Source organism: Oncorhynchus mykiss, chromosome 15 (assembly GCF_057628025.1).
Source record: "Oncorhynchus mykiss isolate SJ-2025 chromosome 15, ASM5762802v1, whole genome shotgun sequence".
Taxonomy (NCBI): domain Eukaryota; kingdom Metazoa; phylum Chordata; class Actinopteri; order Salmoniformes; family Salmonidae; genus Oncorhynchus; species Oncorhynchus mykiss.
In genome coordinates, this window is record NC_143036.1 from 2,661,596 (window position 1) to 2,682,746 (window position 21,151).

A 21,151-nucleotide genomic window follows, 5' to 3' on the forward strand; every position below is an offset into this window, starting at 1 on the left:
AGGAGGTAACACTAGGCATCTCAACAGCAGACAGACCAGGAGGTAACACTAGGCATCTCAACAGCAGACAGACAAGGAGGTAACTCTAGGCATCTCAACAGCAGACAGACCAGGAGGTAACACTAGGCATCTCAACAGTAGACAGACCAGGAGGTAACACTAGGCATCTCAACAGCTCCTGGCAGACAGACCAGGAGGTAACACTAGGCATCTCAACAGCTCCTGGCAGACAGACCAGGAGGTAACACTAGGCATCACAACAGCTCCTGGCAGACAGACCAGGAGGTAACACTAGGCATCTCAACAGCTCCTGGCAGACAGACCAGGAGGTAACACTAGGCATCTCAACAGCTCCTGGCAGACAGACCAGGAGGTAACACTAGGCATCACAACAGCTCCTGGCAGACAGACCAGGAGGTAACACTAGGCATCTCAACAGCTCCTGACAGACAGACCAGGAGGTAACACTAGGCATCTCAACAGCTCCTGGCAGACAAACCAGGAGGTAACACTAGGCATCACAACAGCTCCTGGCAGACAGACGAGCACTAATTTTTCCATTAAATCAAATGGTTTTCTTTAACCTGGGGAGGATCCAATGGTGGATAATAAGATATGAGGAGTTGAGAAGAGAGAAAGGCTGATCCTAGCACCAGTCTCTACATGTTGAAACACAATGACTACCAGGGGCCTTAAAGCAGTCAACTCTCTCTCTGTCCCTCCCCAGGCTCTACATGTTGAAACACAATGACTACCAGGGGCCTTAAAGCAGTCAACTCTCTCTCTGTCCCTCCCCAGGCTCTACATGTTGAAACACAATGACTACCAGGGGCCTTAAAGCAGTCAACTCTCTCTCTGTCCCTCCCCAGTCTCTACATGTTGAAACACAATGACTACCAGGGGCCTTAAAGCAGTCAACTCTCTCTCTGTCCCTCCCCAGGTTCTACATGTTGAATCACAATGACTACCAGGGGCCTTAAAGCAGTCAACTCTCTCTCTGTCCCTCCCCAGGCTCTACATGTTGAAACACAATGACTACCAGGGGCCTTAAAGCAGTCAACTCTCTCTCTGTCCCTCCCCAGGCTCTACATGTTGAAACACAATGACTACCAGTTGCCTTACAGCAGTCAACTCTCTCTCTGTCCCTCCCCAGGCTCTACATGTTGAAACACAATGACTACCAGGGGCCTTAAAGCAGTCAACTCTCTCTCTGTCCCTCCCCAGGCTCTACATGTTGAAACACAATGACTACCAGGGGCCTTAAAGCAGTCAACTCTCTCTCTGTCCCTCCCCAGGCTCTACATGTTGAATCACAATGACTACCAGGGGCCTTAAAGCAGTCATCGCTCTCTCTGTCCCTCCCCAGGCTCTACATGTTGAATCACAATGACTACCAGGGGCCTTAAAGCAGTCATCTCTCTCTCTGTCCCTCCCCAGGCTCTACATGTTGAAACACAATGACTACCAGGGGCCTTAAAGCAGTCAACTCTCTCTCTGTCCCTCCCCAGGCTCTACATGTTGAAACACAATGACTACCAGTTGCCTTAAAGCAGTCAACTCTCTCTCTGTCCCTCCCCAGGCTCTACATGTTGAAACACAATGACTACCAGTTGCCTTACAGCAGTCAACTCTCTCTCTGTCCCTCCCCAGGCTCTACATGTTGAAACACAATGACTACCAGTTGCCTTACAGCAGTCAACTCTCTCTCTGTCCCTCCCCAGGCCCTACATGGGCCTTGCAGAGTATGCGTAGAATGTCCTCTGTGTTCCGTTTGACTTTGATATGGACTCATAGTCCGACTGATGCATACTCAGAGCACGGTAGTATCCATGTTGAGAAACAGCCATTGATTGTTTGGTCCATCAGTGGTCCTCTGGTCCTAATTGAGCTCTCTGTAGGGCCTTGTGCTGACACAATCATTTCCATTAGCGCTCCTCAGACCCCTGGTCCACAGTACAGGGAGGGAGGGATAATTGTTGACTGCTTTACTTCCCCTGGTAGCCATTGTGATTCAACATGTAGAGCCTGGTGAGGGACAGAGAGAGAGTTGACATTTCGAAGCGTGCATCGATGCAAACTTCAACACAAATTATGGACAGAAACAGGCTGTTACTAAGGCTGTTGCGGGGGCCCATATTATCTTCACATCGTGAGTCATGAGTCCTGACCGCAGTACAATTCCATGTGTTGAGTCACGGTAATCTCCTCTGATGCATTTTGGACATACGTTAGTAGTACTCAACTTGCTATCTACCATTAGGTCCTGAGGACCTGGTACTCGGGCTCTACTGTCCCTCCATCAGGTCCTAATGGCCTGGTACTCACAGCTCTATTGTCCCTCCATCAGGTCCTAATGGCCTGGTACTCACAGCTCTATTGTCCCTCCATCAGGTCCTAATGGCCTGGTACTCACAGCTCTATTGTCCCTCCATCAGGTCCTAATGACCTGGTACTCAGGGCTCTTTTATCCCTCCATCAGGTCCTAATGGCCTGGTACTCAGGGCTCTACTGTCCCTCCATCAGGTCCTAATGGCCTGGTACTCAGGGCTCTATTGTCCCTCCATCAGGTCCTAATGACCTGGTACTCAGGGCTCTTTTATCCCTCCATCAGGTCCTAATGGCCTGGTACTCAGGGCTCTACTGTCCCTCCATCAGGTCCTAATGGCCTGGTACTCAGGGCTCTATTGTCCCTCCATCAGGTCCTAATGGCCTGGTACTCAGGGCTCTATTGTCCCTCCATCAGGTCCTAATGGCCTGGTACTCACAGCTCTATTGTCCCTCCATCAGGTCCTAATGGCCTGGTACTCAGGGCTCTTTTATCCCTCCATCAGGTCCTAATGACCTGGTACTCAGGGCTCTATTGTCCCTCCATCATGTCCTAATGACCTGGTACTCAGGGCTCTATTGTCCCTCCATCAGGTGCTAATGGCCTGGTACTCAGGGCTCTATTGTCCCTCCATCAGGTGCTAATGGCCTGGTACTCAGGGCTCTATTGTCCCTCCATCAGGTGCTAATGGCCTGGTACTCAGGGCTCTATTGTCCCTCTTACCACTCTGACATCAGTGCAATCAAAAAATCACATCAAACACTTATCATCGAAGCGGTATCGTATCGAGTGGCGTAGCGATCAGAGGCACTGCATCTCAGAGGCGTCACAGTAGTACCTGGTGCGGATCCTGGCTGTATCACGTCTTGCCGTGATTGGCTGTCCCACAGGGCGGTGCACAACTTGGCTCAGCGTCATCCTGCCAAACATTCTGCGTCGTGAATAAGAATTTGACTTGCCTAGATAAAGGTTTCATAAATTACCTTTAAATATTAAAATTAATCATTTAAAACTTACCTCACTGTGATGATCAAATTAAAGAAAGAATGTTCAACCGCAGTTTGAAACAGTTTAAAACAAGGTCATCGTTGATGTTGTTTCAAAGCCAAACACAATGAAATGGACAGCGCTTTCTAAGGTGATGATTCATTCAAAACACCCCATGCACATATTAGAGCTGATGCAAACACATAGGCTTTTATATGAGCCCAAGCATTAAAAAAATGTACTTTAAAAAACATAATGATGTGCTGTTATAAAATGCGTTATGCTACACTCCTAACCTATAGATAGGCCTATACTGGATGGACTGGGGACCTGACGCTACACTCCTAACATTATATAGGCCTATACTGGATGGACTGGGGACCTGATGCTACACTCCTAACCTATAGATAGGCCTATACTGGATGGACTGGGGACCTGACGCTACACTCCTAACCTATAGATAGGCCTATACTGGATGGACTGGGGACCTGATGCTACACTCCTAACCTATAGATAGGCCTTTACTGGATGGACTGGGGACCTGATGCTACACTCCTAACTGTCTATCCATCAGTCTGGGAGAGAACGTATAGGCTTAGGTGATAATGTTGCTTCATTGATTGTGCAGGGCGGCTTATAGCGTTAACCTACAGTTACAGTGAATTTGTATTTTATTTTTTAGAAGAGTATTTTTTTTCTTTTTTGTAATTAATAGGCTGACAAATTACCTTTAGCTACATAATCTCACCGCCGTGTTTTCCCATCTCCTCCTCTCTCTCTCCGTCATTCCTTTCTCAAGCGAGCAGAGACAGGGGCTGTCAACAGTTTAATGAAATATGTTTAATTGTAAAAACAGGTTACTATCGATGTTCCCAAACAGATGTCACTTCGTTTCCTAAATTAAACACTGGGTAGCTGCAGGGACAGGGTTGGAGAGCCAGTGGTATACAGAGTACTGGGTAGCAGGAACAGGGTTGGAGAGCCAGTGGTATACAGAGTACTGGGTAGCAGGAACAGGGTTGTGGGAGCCAGTGGTATACAGAGTGCTGGGTAGCAGGGACAGGGTTGGAGAGCCAATGGTATACAGAGTACTGGGTAGCAGGAACAGGGTTGTGAGAGCCAGTGGTATAGAGAGTACTGGGTAGCAGGAACAGGGTTGTGAGAGCCAGTGGTATAGAGAGTACTGCGTAGCTGCAGGAACAGGGTTGGAGAGCCCATGGTATAGAGCCCATGGTATACAGAGTACTGGGTAGCTGCAGGAACAGGGTTGGAGAGCCAATGGTATAGAGAGTACTGGGTAGCTGCAGGAACAGGGTTGGAGAGCCCATGGTATAGAGCCCATGGTATACAGAGTACTGGGTAGCTGCAGGAACAGGGTAGGAGAGCCCATGACCAACAGAGTACTGGAACAGGAACAGGGTTGGAGAGCCCATGGTATACAGAGTACTGGAACAGGAACAGGGTAGGAGAGCCCATGGTATACAGAGTACTGGGTATCTGGAGGAACAGGGTTGGAGAGCCCATGGTATACAGAGTACTGGGTAGCTGCAGGAACAGGGTTGGAGAGCCCATGGTATACAGAGTACTGGGTATCTACAGGAACAGGGTTGGAGAGACCATGGTATACAGAGTACTGGGTAGCTGCAGGAACAGGGTAGGAGAGCCCAAGACATACAGAGTACTGGGTAGCTGCAGGAACAGGGTTGGAGAGACCATGGTATACAGAGTACTGGGTATCTACAGGAACAGGGTTGGAGAGACCATGGCATACAGAGTACTGGGTAGCTGCAGGAACAGGGTTGGAGAGTTTGGGCATAATATCACCTGTTGCTCAGCGAGAGGCTGCATGCTTCTCAAACAAATTTCCTACATCTAAGAAATGCTAACCTCTCATCATTACAAGAAATGCTAACCTCTCACCATTACAAGAAATGCTAACCTCTAATCATTACAAGAAATGCTAACCTCTCATCATTACAAGAAATGCTAACCTCTCATCATTACAAGAAATGCTAACCTCTCACCATTACAAGAAATGCTAACCTCTAATCATTACAAGAAATGCTAAGCTAAGGTTGTAATGGTTGTTGAATTCCTAACCATACCACGTGGAGCAATGGCTACACAGTGGGAAATGGTTAAGATCTGAGACTATCAATCCCGATAGAATAAGAGCAAATCTTAGATACTAGTTACTAGACTGCAGCTAGAAATTAAGTAAAACTAGGATGCGAATACCACCGAAACATCTATTTTAAGAACTTTGGATGCCTGACGTATGCATTACAACAGACACTATCAGGAGCCGCTGATAAAGCTACCACTATGAAAGACATTGTGACTTCTGGGGAAGTAACCAGAGACTCTCTGATGAAGTGACTCTCCAGCAGAAGGACCGATGATTCTAACAGAGAAGACAACAACGACATATGGGTGTAAATATGTTTATTGCAATTATTCTTGAATGATCGGCCGTTCATGTGCAAAGGATTATCATTCCAATGATTCTAATTATCCACTGTGTATAGTTTTGTCTTTCCCGCTCCTTTCTCAGACCCCACCCCTTTCCTTTGTCTACCAAGACGTCATATCGGTTTAGCCCACTAGGGGATCTGTTGTTTGTTAAGCATTCTGTGATTATTTAGGTAGTTACTAAATAAACGATGAAGCCAATTGGAGTATGGATGATTCATGGTGTAGGCTGGGTTTGTGCAAATAACCAAGAATTCTACGACGTTTGGAAAGAGACAGATGTGAGGTAAAGAATAAATCATTAATTAGAAGACTAATTGATTAGATATTAAAATATCTGAAGCGTTATATTCGGAAAATTATAACTTTGTAATCTGAACATTTTCCGTGGTGCCCCGACTTCCTAGTTAATTACATTTACATGATTAGTTTAATCACGTAAAAGTAATTACAGAAAATTGATTTGATAAAATAACAGTCTTCACCTTTAATGATAGCCAGAGACACGACACTGCACATCTATTTTCAGGTCTCTCCAGAGATACTCAATCGGGTTCAAGTCCAGGCTCTGCCTGGGCCACTCAAGGACATTCAGAGACTTGTCCCAAAGCCACTCCTGTGTTGTCTTGGCTGTGTGCTTAGGGTCGTTGTCCTGTTGGAAGTTGAACCTTTACCCCAGTCTGAGGTCCTGAGCGCTCTGGAGCAGGTTTTCATCAAGGATCTCTCTGTACTTTGCTCCGTTCATCTTTGCCTCGATCCTGACTAGTCTACCAGTCCCTGCCGCTGAAAACACCCCCACAGCATGATGCTGCCACCACCATGGTGCCAGGTTTCCTCCAGACGTGACGCTCGGCTTCATCAGACCAGAGAATCTTGTTTCTTATGGTCGGAGAGTCTTTAGGTGCCTTTTGGCAAACTTCCAAGTGGGCTGTCATGGGCCTTTTACTGAGGAGTGGCTTCCATCTGGCCTCTCTACCATAAAGGTCTGATTGGTGGAGTGCTGCAGAGATGGTTGTCCTTCTGGAAGGTTCTCCCATCTCCTCAGAGGAACTCTAGAGCTCTGCCAGAGTGATCATTTCCTTCGACCTCATGGCTTGGTTTCTGCTCTGACATGCACTGTCAACTGTGGGACCTTATATCGACATGTGTGCCTTTCCAAATCATGTCCAATCAATTGAATTTACCACATGTGGACTCCAATCAAGTTGTAGAAACATCTCAAGGATGATCAATGGAAACAGGATGCACCTGAGATCAATTTTTAGTCTCATTGCAAAGGGTCTGAATACTTAAGTAAATAAGATATTTCTGTATTTTATTTTGAATAAATTTGCAAAAAAAGTCACAAAAAAAATCATCATTTTTTAAAAATGTATTTCAGAATAACGTAACAAAATGTGGAAAAGATCAAGGGGTCTGAATACTTTCCAAAGACACTGAATTTGAACGTTTTGCTCCCCTAAAATGGTGGTTTTATGTTCAAAAAGGGTTGTAATTTAAAAATGGTTCAACCGATATGGATGACAAATGCCCTCACTTTAAAGCTGACAGTCTGCACTTTAACCTCATTGTCTACGTTTGATTTCAAATCAAACTTTTGAAGTATAGAGCCAACAGAGAAAAACGTGCTTCAGTGTGGGACATGTTCCAAATTATTGATTTTATTCAACTACTGTAAAACCATGTAATGTAAAATAATGAGATGGACTTGTCAGAATATCTAGTCAGCTAAATGAACAAGTCTACAGTCTATAGCCAGATAACATACAGTATCTAGTCTGATAAATGAACAAGCCTACAGTCTATAGCCAGATAACATACAGTATCTAGTCTGATAAATGAACAAGCCTACAGTCTATAGCCAGATAACATACAGTATCTAGTCTGATAAATGAACAAGCCTACAGTCTATAGCCAGATAACATACAGTATCTAGTCTGATAAATGAACAAGTCTATAGCCAGATAACATACAGTATCTAGTCTGATAAATGAACAAGCCTACAGTCTATAGCCAGATAACATACAGTATCTAGTCTGATAAATGAACAAGCCTACAGTCTATAGCCAGATAACATACAGTATCTAGTCTGATAAATGAACAAGCCTACAGTCTATAGCCAGATAACATACAGTATCTAGTCTGATAAATGAACAAGTCTACAGTCTATAGCCAGATAACATACAGTATCTAGTCTGATAAATGAACAAGCCTACTGTCTATAGCCAGATAACATACAGTATCTAGTCAGCTAAATGAACAAGCCTACAGTCTATAGTCAGATAACATACAGTATCTAGTCTTGATAAATGAACAAGCCTACAGTCTATATCATAGTCAGATAACATACAGTATCTAGTCTGATAAATGAACAAGTCTACAGTCTATAGCCAGATAACATACAGTATCTAGTCTGATAAATGAACAAGTCTACAGTCTATAGCCAGATAACATACAGTATCTAGTCTGATAAATGAACAAGCCTACAGTCTATAGCCAGATAACATACAGTATCTAGTCTGATAAATGAACAAGTCTATAGCCAGATAACATACAGTATCTAGTCTGATAAATGAACAAGCCTACAGTCTATAGTCAGATAACATACAGTATCTAGTCTGATAAATGAACAAGCCTACAGTCTATATCATAGTCAGATAACATACAGTATCTAGTCTGATAAATGAACAAGTCTACAGTCTATAGCCAGATAACATACAGTATCTAGTCTGATAAATGAACAAGCCTACAGTCTATAGCCAGATAACATACAGTATCTAGTCTGATAAATGAACAAGCCTACAGTCTATAGTCAGATAACATACAGTATCTAGTCTGATAAATGAACAAGCCTACAGTCTATATCATAGTCAGATAACATACAGTATCTAGTCTGATAAATGAACAAGCCTACAGTCTATAGCCAGATAACATACAGTATCTAGTCAGCTAAATGAACAAGTCTACAGTCTATAGCCAGATAACATACAGTATCTAGTCTGATAAATGAACAAGTCTACAGTCTATAGCCAGATAACATACAGTATCTAGTCTGATAAATGAACAAGCCTACAGTCTATAGCCAGATAACATACAGTAGGACAACTCATATTCTGTTCTTCTCAGCTAAATAATACAAAACACAAACAGATTAACAGTCTCAATTTCCTTACTGACAAAAAATGACATTTTAACAAAATCAAATGTTCAGATCAACAAGTGTTTATAACGCAGCATCAGGCTGTGGGGATGTTTTTCAGCGGCCTGGGAGACGAGGCAGGATCGAAGGAAAGATGAGCGGAGCAAAGTACAGAGAGATACTTGATGAAAATATGCTCCATAGCGCTCAGGACCTCAGACTGGTGCGGAGGTTCACCTTCCAGCAGGACAACGGCTTTGGGACAAGTCTCTGAATGTCCTTGAGTGGTCCAGCCAGAGCCTGGACTTAAACATCTATGGAGAGACCTGAAAATAGCTGTGCAGCAACGCACCCTGTCCTACCTGACAGAGCTTGAGAGGATCTGCAGAGAACAATGGGAGAAACTCCCCAAATACAGATATGACAAGATTGTAGCGTCATACCTAAGAAGACTGGAGGCTGTAATCAATGACAAAGGTGCTTCAACAAAGTACTGAGTAAAGGTTCTGAATACTTATGTAAATCTGATATTTCTGTTTTGCAACTTGCAAACATTTAAAAAACCTGTTTTTCCTTTGTCATTATGAGGTATTGGTGTAGATTTGATGAGGAGAATAATTTTTTTTTTTTTATCAATTTTAGAATTTCAGGAACCGAGGGGAGCATGATGGAGCATTTCTGGGTTTGGTAGTTATTCTCCAACAGTTCATTAATATATTGTTCCCCAGTGGGACAGTGGTCTAAGGCACTGCATCTCAGTGCTAGAGGTGTCACTACAAACCCTGGTTCGATCCTGGGCTGTATCACAACCGGCCATGATCGGTAGTCCCATAAGATGGCGCACAATTGGCCCAGCGTCGTCCGCGTTAAGGGAGGGTTTGGCCATTATTATAAATAAGAATTTGTTTTGTTCTTAACTGACTTGCCTAGTTGAATAAAGGTTAAATCTAAATAAAACATATTGTTATTAATTGTGTCTGGGTTTCTTGCATTGATTTCCATGTTGTTGGATACGATTGCTTAAGACACCTCAAGATCATTATTTGAATCAATGTCAATTGAAATGGGAATTCCCAGGCCAATATTCTCTGTTTTCTGTGTATCAATAGTCTCCCCACATGGGATGGAAATACCCAGGCTTTGTAAGCAGTAATAGCAGAGTTATAGAGGCTGATACAATAGAATCAATTAGCAGGGATGATACCCTCAATTGAGAGGATTAGACAGACAGGCTTTATGAAACACAGGCCAGCTAATTCTAATTCCCATGCAGACCCGTTGATGATAAGCCTGCAGTTCCTCAATGCTGCAAACAATATTCTCTATTCTGACTTCCATGTCTTTCCTTGTCCTGTCTTTAGTTGTTCAATAATAGTACAGCAATTAGGCAATGAGTCTTTAACACATTTTATATGAACATTTAAATCGCCTGTTTAACAAAAGGCGGAGCCAAACCTGACTTGATTCTGGACATTTCAAGGGGACTGATGGTTATTAGGAGTGACAAGTGGAGGAAGTGAATGGGTGAAACTAATGGAGGAAGTGAATGGGTGGAATTAATGGAGGAAGTGAATGGGTGAAACTAATGGAGGAAGTGAATGGGTGAAACTAATGGAGGAAGTGAATGGGTGAAACTAACGGAGGAAGTGAATGGGTGAAACTAATGGAGGAAGTGAATGGGTGAAACTAATGGAGGAAGTGAATGGGTGAAACTAACGGAGGAAGTGAATGGGTGGAATTAATGGAGGAAGTGAATGGGTGAAACTAATGGAGGAAGTGAATGGGTGAAACTAATGGAGGAAGTGAATGGGTGAAACTAATGGAGGAAGTGAATGGGTGAAACTAATGGAGGAAGTGAATGGGTGAAACTAACGGAGGAAGTGAATGGGTGGAATTAATGGAGGAAGTGAATGGGTGAAACTAATGGAGGAAGTGAATGGGTGAAACTAATGGAGGAAGTGAATGGGTGAAACTAATGGAGGAAGTGAATGGAGGAAGTGAATGGGTGAAACTAACGGAGGAAGTGAATGGGTGAAACTAATGGAGGAAGTGAATGGGTGAAACTAATGGAGGAAGTGAATGGGTGAAACTAATGGAGGAAGTGAATGGGTGAAACTAATGGAGGAAGTGAATGGGTGAAACTAACGGAGGAAGTGAATGGGTGAAACTAATGGAGGAAGTGAATGGGTGAAACTAATGGAGGAAGTGAATGGGTGAAACTAATGGAGGAAGTGAATGGGTGAAACTAATGGAGGAAGTGAATGGAGGAAGTGAATGGGTGAAACTAACGGAGGAAGTGAATGGGTGAAACTAATGGAGGAAGTGAATGGGTGAAACTAACGGAGGAAGTGAATGGGTAAACTAATGGAGGAAGTGAATGGGTGAAACTAACGGAGGAAGTGAATGGGTGGAATTAATAGAGGAAGTGAATGGGTGAAACTAATGGAGGAAGTGAATGGGTGAAACTAATGGAGGAAGTGAATGGAGGAAGTGAATGGGTGAAACTAACGGAGGAAGTGAATGGGTGAAACTAACGGAGGAAGTGAATGGGTAAACTAATGGAGGAAGTGAATGGGTGAAACTAATGGAGGAAGTGAATGGAGGAAGTGAATGGGTGGAATTAATGGAGGAAGTGAATGGGCGAAACTAATGGAGGAAGTGAATGGGTGGAATTAATGGAGGAAGTGAATGGGTGAAACTAATGGAGGAAGTGAATGGGTGAAACTAATGGAGGAAGTGAATGGAGGAAGTGAATGGGTGGAATTAATGGAGGAAGTGAATGGGTGAAACTAATGGAGGAAGTGAATGGGTGAAACTAATGGAGGAAGTGAATGGAGGAAGTGAATGGGTGGAATTAATGGAGGAAGTGAATGGGTGAAACTAATGGAGGAAGTGAATGGAGGAAGTGAATGGGTGGAATTAATGGAGGAAGTGAATGGGTGAAACTAATGGAGGAAGTGAATGGAGGAAGTGAATGGGTGAAACTAACGGAGGAAGTGAATGGGTAAACTAATGGAGGAAGTGAATGGGTGAAACTAACGGAGGAAGTGAATGGGTGGAATTAATGGAGGAAGTGAATGGGTGAAACTAATGGAGGAAGTGAATGGGTGAAACTAATGGAGGAAGTGAATGGGTGGAATTAATGGAGGAAGTGAATGGAGGAAGTGAATGGGTGAAACTAACGGAGGAAGTGAATGGAGGAAGTGAATGGGTGAAACCAATGGAGGAAGTGAATGGGTGAAACTAATGGAGGAAGTGAATGGAGGAAGTGAATGGGTGGAATTAATGGAGGAAGTGAATGGGTGAAACTAATGGAGGAAGTGAATGGGTGAAACTAATGGAAGAAGTGAATGGAGGAAGTGAATGGGTGGAATTAATGGAGGAAGTGAATGGGTGAAACTAATGGAGGAAGTGAATGGTTGAAATTACTGGAGGAAGTGAATTGGTGAAATTAATAGATGAAGTGAATTGTTGAAATGAATGGGTGAGTAGTTTTTCCTACCAGTTAGCATTGGTCCCTGGAGCTTTCCTGCAAATAAAGTGTTAGAGGGGAGTTGGAGAAGTTGGCTAATCAAAGAGAAGAGGAGCGGATGATGTAGACAATGTAGTGAAGAGTATATAACATAGTAGAGCAGGACAAGTGGACCATGTTATAATATAGTAGAGCAGGACAAGTGGACCATGTTATAATATAGTAGAGCAGGACAAGTGGACCATGCAGTGAAGAGTATATAATATAGTAGAACAGGTGATAATTTCATGGGCTTTCCGCTGACATCGACTATTATATACAGTGCTTTGCGAAAGTATTCGGCCCCCTTGAACTTTGCGACCTTTTGCCACATTTCAGGCTTCAAACATAAAGATATAAAACTGTATTTTTTTGTGAAGAATCAACAACAAGTGGGACACAATCATGAAGTGGAACGATATTTATTGGATATTTCAAACTTGTTTAACAAATCAAAAACTGAAAAATTGGGCGTGCAAAATTATTCAGCCCCTTTACTTTCAGTGCAGCAAACTCTCTCCAGAAATTCAGTGAGGATCTCTGAATGATCCAATGTTGACCTAAATGACTAATGATGATAAATACAATCCACCTGTGTGTAATCAAGTCTCCGTATAAATGCACCTGCACTGTGATAGTCTCAGAGGTCCGTTAAAAGCGCAGAGAGCATCATGAAGAACAAGGAACACACCAGACAGGTCCGAGATACTGTTGTGAAGAAGTTTAAAGCTGGATTTGGATACAAAAAGATTACCCAAGCTTTAAACATCCCAAGGAGCATTGTGCAAGCGATAATATTGAAAAGGAAGGAGTATCAGACCACTGGAAATCTACCAAGACCTGGCCGTCCCTCTAAACTTTCAGCTCATACAAGGAGAAGACTGATCAGAGATGCAGCCAAGAGGCCCATGATCACTCTGGATTAACTGCAGAGGTCTACAGCTGAGGAGGGAGACTCTGTCCATAGGACAACAATCAGTCGTATATTGCACAAATCTGGCCTTTATGGAAGAGTGGCAAGAAGAAAGCCATTTCTTAAAGATATCCATAAAGAGTGTTGTTTAAAGTTTGCCACAAGCCACCTGGGAGACACACCAAACATGTGGAAGAAGGTGCTCTGGTCAGATGAAACCAAAATTGAACTTTTTGGCAACAATGCAAAACGTTATGTTAGGCGTAAAAGCAACACAGCTGAACACACCATCCCCACTGTCAAACATGGTGGTGGCAGCATCATGGTTTGGGCCTGCTTTTCTTCAGCAGGGACAGGGAAGATGCTTAAAATTGATGGGAAGATGGATGGAGCCAAATACAGGACCATTCTGGAAGAAACCCTGATGGAGTCTGCAAAAGACCTGAGACTGGGACGGAGATTTGTCTTCCAACAAGACAATGATCCAAAACAGAAAGCAAAATCTACAATGGAATGGTTCAAAAATAAACATATCCAGGTGTTAGAATGGCCAAGTCAAAGTCCAGACCTGAATCCAATCGAGAATCTGTGGAAAGAACTGAAAACTGCTGTTCACAAATGCTCTCCATCCAACCTCACTGAGCTCGAGCTGTTTTGCAAGGAGGAATGGGAAAAAAATGTCAGTCTCTCGATGTGCAAAACTGATAGAGACATACCCCAAGCGACTTACAGCTGTAATCGCAGCAAAAGGTGGCGCTACAAAGTATTAACTTAAGGGGGCTGAATAATTTTGCACGCCCAATTTTTCAGTTTTTGATTTGTTAAAAAAGTTTGAAATATCCAATAAATGTCGTTCCACTTCATGATTGTGTCCCACTTGTTGTTGATTCTTCACAAAAAAATACAGTTTTATATCTTTATGTTTGAAGCCTGAAATGTGGCAAAAGGTCGCAAAGTTCAAGGGGGCCGAATACTTTCGCAAGGCACTGTAGGTCCTGGATGGATTGAGAGAGAGGTTGTTGTCCTGACACCACACTGCCAGTTCTCTGACCTCCTCCCTACAGGCTGTCTCATCGTTTTGGTGATCAGGCCTTCCACTGTTGTGTTGTCAGCAAACTTGATGATGTTTTTGGAGTCGTGTTTTGCCACGCAGTCGTGGGTGAACAGGGAATACAGGAGGGGACTAAGTACACACCCCTGAGGGGCCCCGTGTTGAGGATCAGCGTGGCAGACGTGTTGTTGCCTACCCTCACCACCTGGGGGAGGCCCATCATGAAGTCTGGGATCCTGTTGCAGATGGAGGTGTTTAGTCCCAGAGTCATTAGCTTAGTGATGAGCTTCGTGCGCACTATGTTTTTGAATGCCCTGCATTAAAGTCCCCGGCCACTAGGAGCGCCGCTTCTGGGTGAGCATTTTCTTCTTTGTTTATGGAGTTGGTTGAGAGCGGTCTTAGTGCCAGCTTCGTTCTGTGTTGGTAAATAGATGGCTACGAATAATATAGATGAGAACTCTCTTGGTAGATAGTGTGGTCTACAGCTTATCATAAGGTACTCTACCTCAGGCGAGCAATACCTCAAGACTTCTTTAATATTAGACATAGCGCACCAGCTGTTATTGACAAAAAAGACACACACCCCCACCCCTCGTCTTACCAGAGGTAGTGTCTCTGAAAGAGAAGAGATGGCAGTGGGAGTTTACTCGCTCGCCTACGGATTCTCAGAAGGCTGCCCGATCTGCGGCCCTTTTTCCGGCAACTTTTCTTCACGCAAAAGGTGTGGATCTGGGCCTGTTCCAGTGAAAGGCATGGATCTGGGCCTGTTCCAGTGAAAGGTGTGGATCTGGGCCTGTTCCAGTGAAAGGTGTGGATCTGGGCCTGTTCCAGTGAAAGGTGTGGATCTGGGCCTGTTCCAGTGAAAGGTGTGGATCTGGGCCTGTTCCAGTGAAAGGTGTGGATCTGGGCCTGTTCCAGTGAAAGGCGTGGATCTGGGCCTGTTCCAGTGAAAGGTGTGGATCTGGGCCTGTTCCAGTGAAAGGTGTGGATCTGGGCCTGTTCCAGTGAAAGGCGTGGATCTGGGCCTGTTCCAGTGAAAGGTGTGGATCTGGGCCTGTTCCAGTGAAAGGTGTGGATCTGGGCCTGTTCCAGTGAAAGGTGTGGATCTGGGCCTGTTCCAGTGAAAGGCGTGGATCTGGGCCTGTTCCAGTGAATGGTGTGTATCTGGGCCTGTTCCAGTGAAAGGTGTGGATCTGGGCCTGTTCCAGTGAAAGGTGTGGATCTGGGCCTGTTCCAGTGAAAGGTGTGGATCTGGGCCTGTTCCAGTGAAAGGTGTGGATCTGGGCCTGTTCCAGTGAAAGCAGGATATCCTTTTCGTCGGACTCGTTAAAGGAAAAAGTTTATTCCAGTCCTCTGTGAGTAATCGCTTTTCTGATATATTCGGTCATAAGAGACGGTAGCACAACATTGTGAACAAAATAAGTTTAAAAAAAATAACAAAATAGCAACACTGGTTGGGAGAATGTAAAACATCAGCCATGTTCTTCGGCGCCATCTATCTACATGTCATTCAATCATTGCACCCACACTGCTCGCGAGCCTCAACAAGCGTCTGGATTGGCCAGTTGATAAAACACAACTTGGTGACACTTGATGCTCAGCATGTCCCGCCTTTCCCATCTCCTCATTGATTTTTAGGAGCATAGACTGGAGTGTGGTGATTGAAAGATGAACTGAGGTCCACACTCCAGTCCAGTTGGTGTTGGTAATGCACCTTAAAGGTGGTTTCCAACCATCGAAGAAGAAGAAGCCTGAATTTCTTTTTCACACAGGGGCATTGGGTGTTGCATAACTTTGAAATAAGTATGTAATTGTTGTGTTATTTGTTCACTCAGGTTCCCTTTATCTAACAAAATAAGCCTGAAGGAGGAGAGATTACTAGAAACAAACTCTGTTTACTGTTTTATCTGTAGATTAATTGTAGGAGTAGAGGACCTTGTGCATTTCAGGTAAAATAACCCAATGTTTATATCCCAGGACACATTATCTAGCAACAGCAAGATAGCTATATAATTTGACATAAATGTTTAATGCTTATCGACCTGTCCCCTAATTAATATAATTGGTTTAGAGTTTGTTTTGATATTTCAATCTGCGTGTCCTGATGGCGTCTGGTGTGGTTGGACAAAATCAAAATGAGAGCTACGACGCACACAGACACACTCGCACGTGCGGTCTGGTCAGCATGTTTGGGAATAGAACAGTGTTTGGATCTAAAGTCTGACTTGGAATAGAACAGATGTTGGAACTAAAGTCTGACTTGGAATAGAACAGATGTTGGAACTAAAGTCTGACTTGGAATAGAACAGATGTTGGAACTAAGTCTGACTTGGAATAGAACAGATGTTGGAACTAAAGTCTGACTTGGAACAGAACAGTTGTTGGAACTAAAGTCTGACCTGGAATAGAACAGATGTTGGAACTAAAGTCTGACTTGGAATAGAACAGATGTTGGAACTAAAGTCTGACTTGGAACAGAACAGTTGTTGGAACTAAGTCTGACTTGGAATAGAACAGATGTTGGAACTAAAGTCTGACTTGGAATAGAACAGATGTTGGAACTAAAGTCTGAATTGTTTATTTAGCCACATTAATAAAAACTATTGGGAAAAGTTTTCTTTTGTTTCTGACCTCTGTCCCTCTGCGTGTTGTGAATACGGTAAAACACCTCAATCAGAAGGTAAGTGGGGATACAAGAACAATACGGTCTAGACAATATGGCACTAAAGAAACAGATCAAAACCATGGACTCTAATCTCTTTACAAGGAAACTCACAACACATCAACCTTGCCTGAAGTTATTTAATAAGCAGAGAAAACAAATGTTATTCAAGATAAGAGGAAGAGGTCTGTAGTGAATGATGAAGAGGTCTGTAGTAAATGATGAAGAGGTCTGTAATGAATGATGAAGAGGTCTGTAGTGAATGATGAAGAGGTATTGTAATGAATGATGAAGAGGTCTGTAGTGAATGATGAAGAGGTCTGTAATGAATGATGACGAGGTCTGTAGTGAATGATGAAGAGGTCTGTAATGAATGATGAAGAGGTCTGTAGTGAATGATGAAGAGGTCTGTAATGAATGATGAAGATGTCTGTATTAAATGATGAAGAGGTCTGTAATGAATGATGAAGAAGTCTGTAGTGAATGATGAAGAGGTCTGTAGTGAATGATGACGAGGTCTGTAATGAATGATGAAGAGGTCTGTAGTGAATGATGAAGAGGTCTGTAGTGAATGATGACGAGGTCTGTAGTAAATGATGAAGAGGTCTGTAGTGAATGATGAAGAGGTTTGTAGTGAATGATGAAGAGGTCTGTAGTGAATGATGAAGAGGTCTGTAATGAATGATGAAGAGGTCTGTAGTAAATGATGAAGAGGTCTGTAGTGAATGATGACGAGGTCTGTAATGAATGATGAAGAGGTCTGTAGTAAATGATGAAGAGGTCTGTAGTGAATGATGACGAGGTCTGTAGTAAATGATGAAGAGGTCTGTAGTGAATGATGAAGAGGTTTGTAGTGAATGATGAAGAGGTCTGTAGTGAATGATGAAGAGGTCTGTAATGAATGAGGAAGAGGTCTGTAGTGAATGATGAAGAGGTCTGTAGTGAATGATGAAGAGGTCTGTAATGAATGAGGAAGAGGTCTGTGGTGGTGTTGTACAATGTTGCCTGATATTCATCAGCTTTGGTGAACATTGTCCAGACCCCCATAGATCTAGTCCTTCCTCCTTGTCATCTCACTAAACAGTTAGTTTAGTTTAGTTAAAAAGGCTGTGAAACGTTTTCCACAAGCAACCAGTTAGCCACCAGACTAAACTGCACACACGCACGCACGCAAGCAAACACACAAGCACACCAACCTCTATGGGAGTGATTTGGTGCACGTGAAGGCTTGTGTATATTCATAAGATGAATAAAACACCAGAGAAGGTTACAGCTATAAAACTCAAACTGATGATGAATCTTCACATTTACAGGATGTGGTTATTAACTACAGAGACTCCGCAAACACAGCAATCCCTGATAGCAATTCTCCTCATGTTAACTACTGTCATAAACAGGCGTAGCGGTTATACCAATCTATCTGTTGATTTACCTTTGACATTTTAATTGATTGAATGTCAATTTGCTTTACGCTAGCTGTTGTCGTTGGCGTCGGCTAACGGGGATCCTAGTAAGTAAGTAAAAGCCCCACTTACACAGGAAGTAAAGGATCTTCTCAGTAGAATGTATTTCCATACGTCATTTACACTCACTCTCAAGTCGTCTGTCAGCGTCTTTCACAGAAACTCAGCAGGAGAAGAATTATAGAAATTGCCGTTCCAGAGTATGTATATTTTTTTGCTAGAGCTTATTGGCAGATTGTGTTATAGTGTTTAATACTGTGAAGCATTATTTAACCAGCACTCTCCTCCTCTCTCCTCATCTCTCCTCCTCTCTCCTCCTCCCTCCTCCTCTCTCCTCCACTATCCTCCTCTATCCTCCTCTCTCCTCCTCTATCCTCCTCTCTCCTCCTCTATCCTCCTCTCTCCTCCTCTCTCCTACTCTCTCCTCCTCTCTCCTCCTCTCTCCTCCTCCTCTCCTCCTCCTCTCTCCTCCTCCTCTCTCCTCCTCTCTCCTCCTCCTCTCTCCTCCTCTCTCCTCCTCTCTCCTCTTATCTCCTCCTCTCTCCTCCTCTCTCCTCCTCTATACTCCTCTATCCTCCTCTCTCCTCCTCCTCTCTCCTCCTCCTCTCCTCCTCCTCTCTCCTCCTCCTCTCTCCTCCTCTCTCCTCCTCTCTCCTCCTCCTCTCTCGTCCTCTCTCCTCTTATCTCCTCCTCTCTCCTCCTCTCTCCTCCTCTCTCCTCCTCTATCCTCCTATCTCATCCTCTCTCCTAACTCTCTCCTACTCTCTCCTCCTCTCTCCTTCTCTCTGCTCCTCTCTCCTCCTCTATCCTCCTCTCTCCTCCTCTCTCCTACTCTCTCCTCCTCTATCCTCCTCTCTCCTCCTCTCTCCTCCTTCTCTCTCCTCCTCCTCTCCTCCTCCTCTCTCCTCCTCTCTCCACCTCCTCTATCCTCCTCTCTCCTCCTCCTCTCTCCTCCTCTCTCCTCCTCTCCCCTCCTCTCTCCTCTTATCTCCTCCTATCTCCTCCTCTCTCCTCCTCTCTCCTCCACTCTCCTCCTCTCTCCTCCTCTATCCTCCTCTATCCTCCTCTATCCTCCTCTCTCCTCCTCCTCTCTCCTCCTCCTCTCCTCCTCCTCTCTCCTCCTCTCTCCTCCTCTATCCTCCTCTCTCCTCCTCTATCCTCCTCTCTCCTCCTCTCTCCTACTCTCTCCTCCTCTCTCCTCCTCTCCCCTCCTCCTCTCCTCCTCCTCTCTCCTCCTCTCTCCTCTTCCTCTATACTCCTCTCTCCTCCTCTCTCCTACTCTCTCCTCCTCTCTCCTCCTCTATCCTCCTCTCTCCTCCTCTCTCCTCCTCCTCTCTCCTCCTCTCTCCTCCTCCTCTCTCCTCCTCCTCTCTCCTCCTCTCTCTTCCTCTCTCCTCCTCTCTCCTCCTCTCTCCTCTTATCTCCTCCTATCTCCTCCTCTCTCCTCCTAATCTCTCCTCCTCTCTCCTCCTCCTCTCTCCTCCTCCTCTCCTCCTCCTCTCTCCTCCTCCTCTCTCCTCCTCTCTCCTCCTCCTCTCTCCTCCTCTCTCTTCCTCTCTCCTCCTCTAACCTCCTCCTCTCTCCTCCTCTCTCTTCCTCTCTCTTCCTCTCTCCTCCTCTCTCCTCTTATCTCCTCCTATCTCCTCCTCTATCCTCCTCTCTCCTCCTCTATCCTCCTCTCTCCTCCTCTCTCCTCCACTCTCCTCCTCTCTCCTCCTCTATCCTCCTCTCTCCTCCTATCTCCTCCTCTCTCCTCCTCCTCTCTCCTCCTCTCTCCTCCTCCTCTCTCCTCCTCTCCACAGATCAGAAGGCTGTATTTATACAAACTGTACGCCGTACAAAACATCATAATCATTAGTGGACAGACAGCGCACAGGAAGCAGTTTCTCTGGGTAAAATATGACACCAGGTGAGGGCTGTGTATCTATTTTCCTTAGCATTAATTTACTCTCTGTGAAGCAGGGGAACTTCCCAGCACAGCTGCACAACCATTATATCCAGGTGCAGGAATTTGATTCAAGAAATTCTTAGTGGATCCTTCCAGCTCGGCCCCACTTCTGTCTCCCTCTTTCTCCCTCTGTCTCCCTCTGTCTCCCTGTGTCTCCCTCTGTCTCCATCTGTCTCCCTTTCTCCCTCTGTCTCCCTTTCTCCATCTGTCTCCCTCTGTCTCTTTTCTGTCTCCCTCTGTCTTCCTCTGTCGCCCTTTCTCCCTCTGTCTCCCTCTGTCGCCCTTTCTCCCTCTGTCTCCCTCTGTCTCCCTCTGTCGCCCTTTCTCCCTCTGTCTCCCTCTGTCTCCCTCTGTCTCCCTTTCTCCCTCTGTCTCAATCTGTCTCCCTCTGTCTCCCTCTGTCTCCCTTCGTCCCTCTGTATCCCTTTCTCCCTCTGTCTCTTTTCTGTCTCCCTCTGTCTCCCTTTCTCCCTCTGTATCCCTTTCTCCCTCTGTCTCCCTCTGTCTTCCTCTGTCTTCCTTTCTACCTTGTCTCAATCTGTCTCCATCTGTCTCCCTCTGTCTCTTTTCTTTCTCCCTCTGTCTCCCTCTGTCTCCCTCTGTCTCCATTTCTCCCTCTGTCTCCCTCTGTCTCAATCTGTCTCAATCTGTCTCCCTTTCTCGCTCTGTCTTTCTCTTT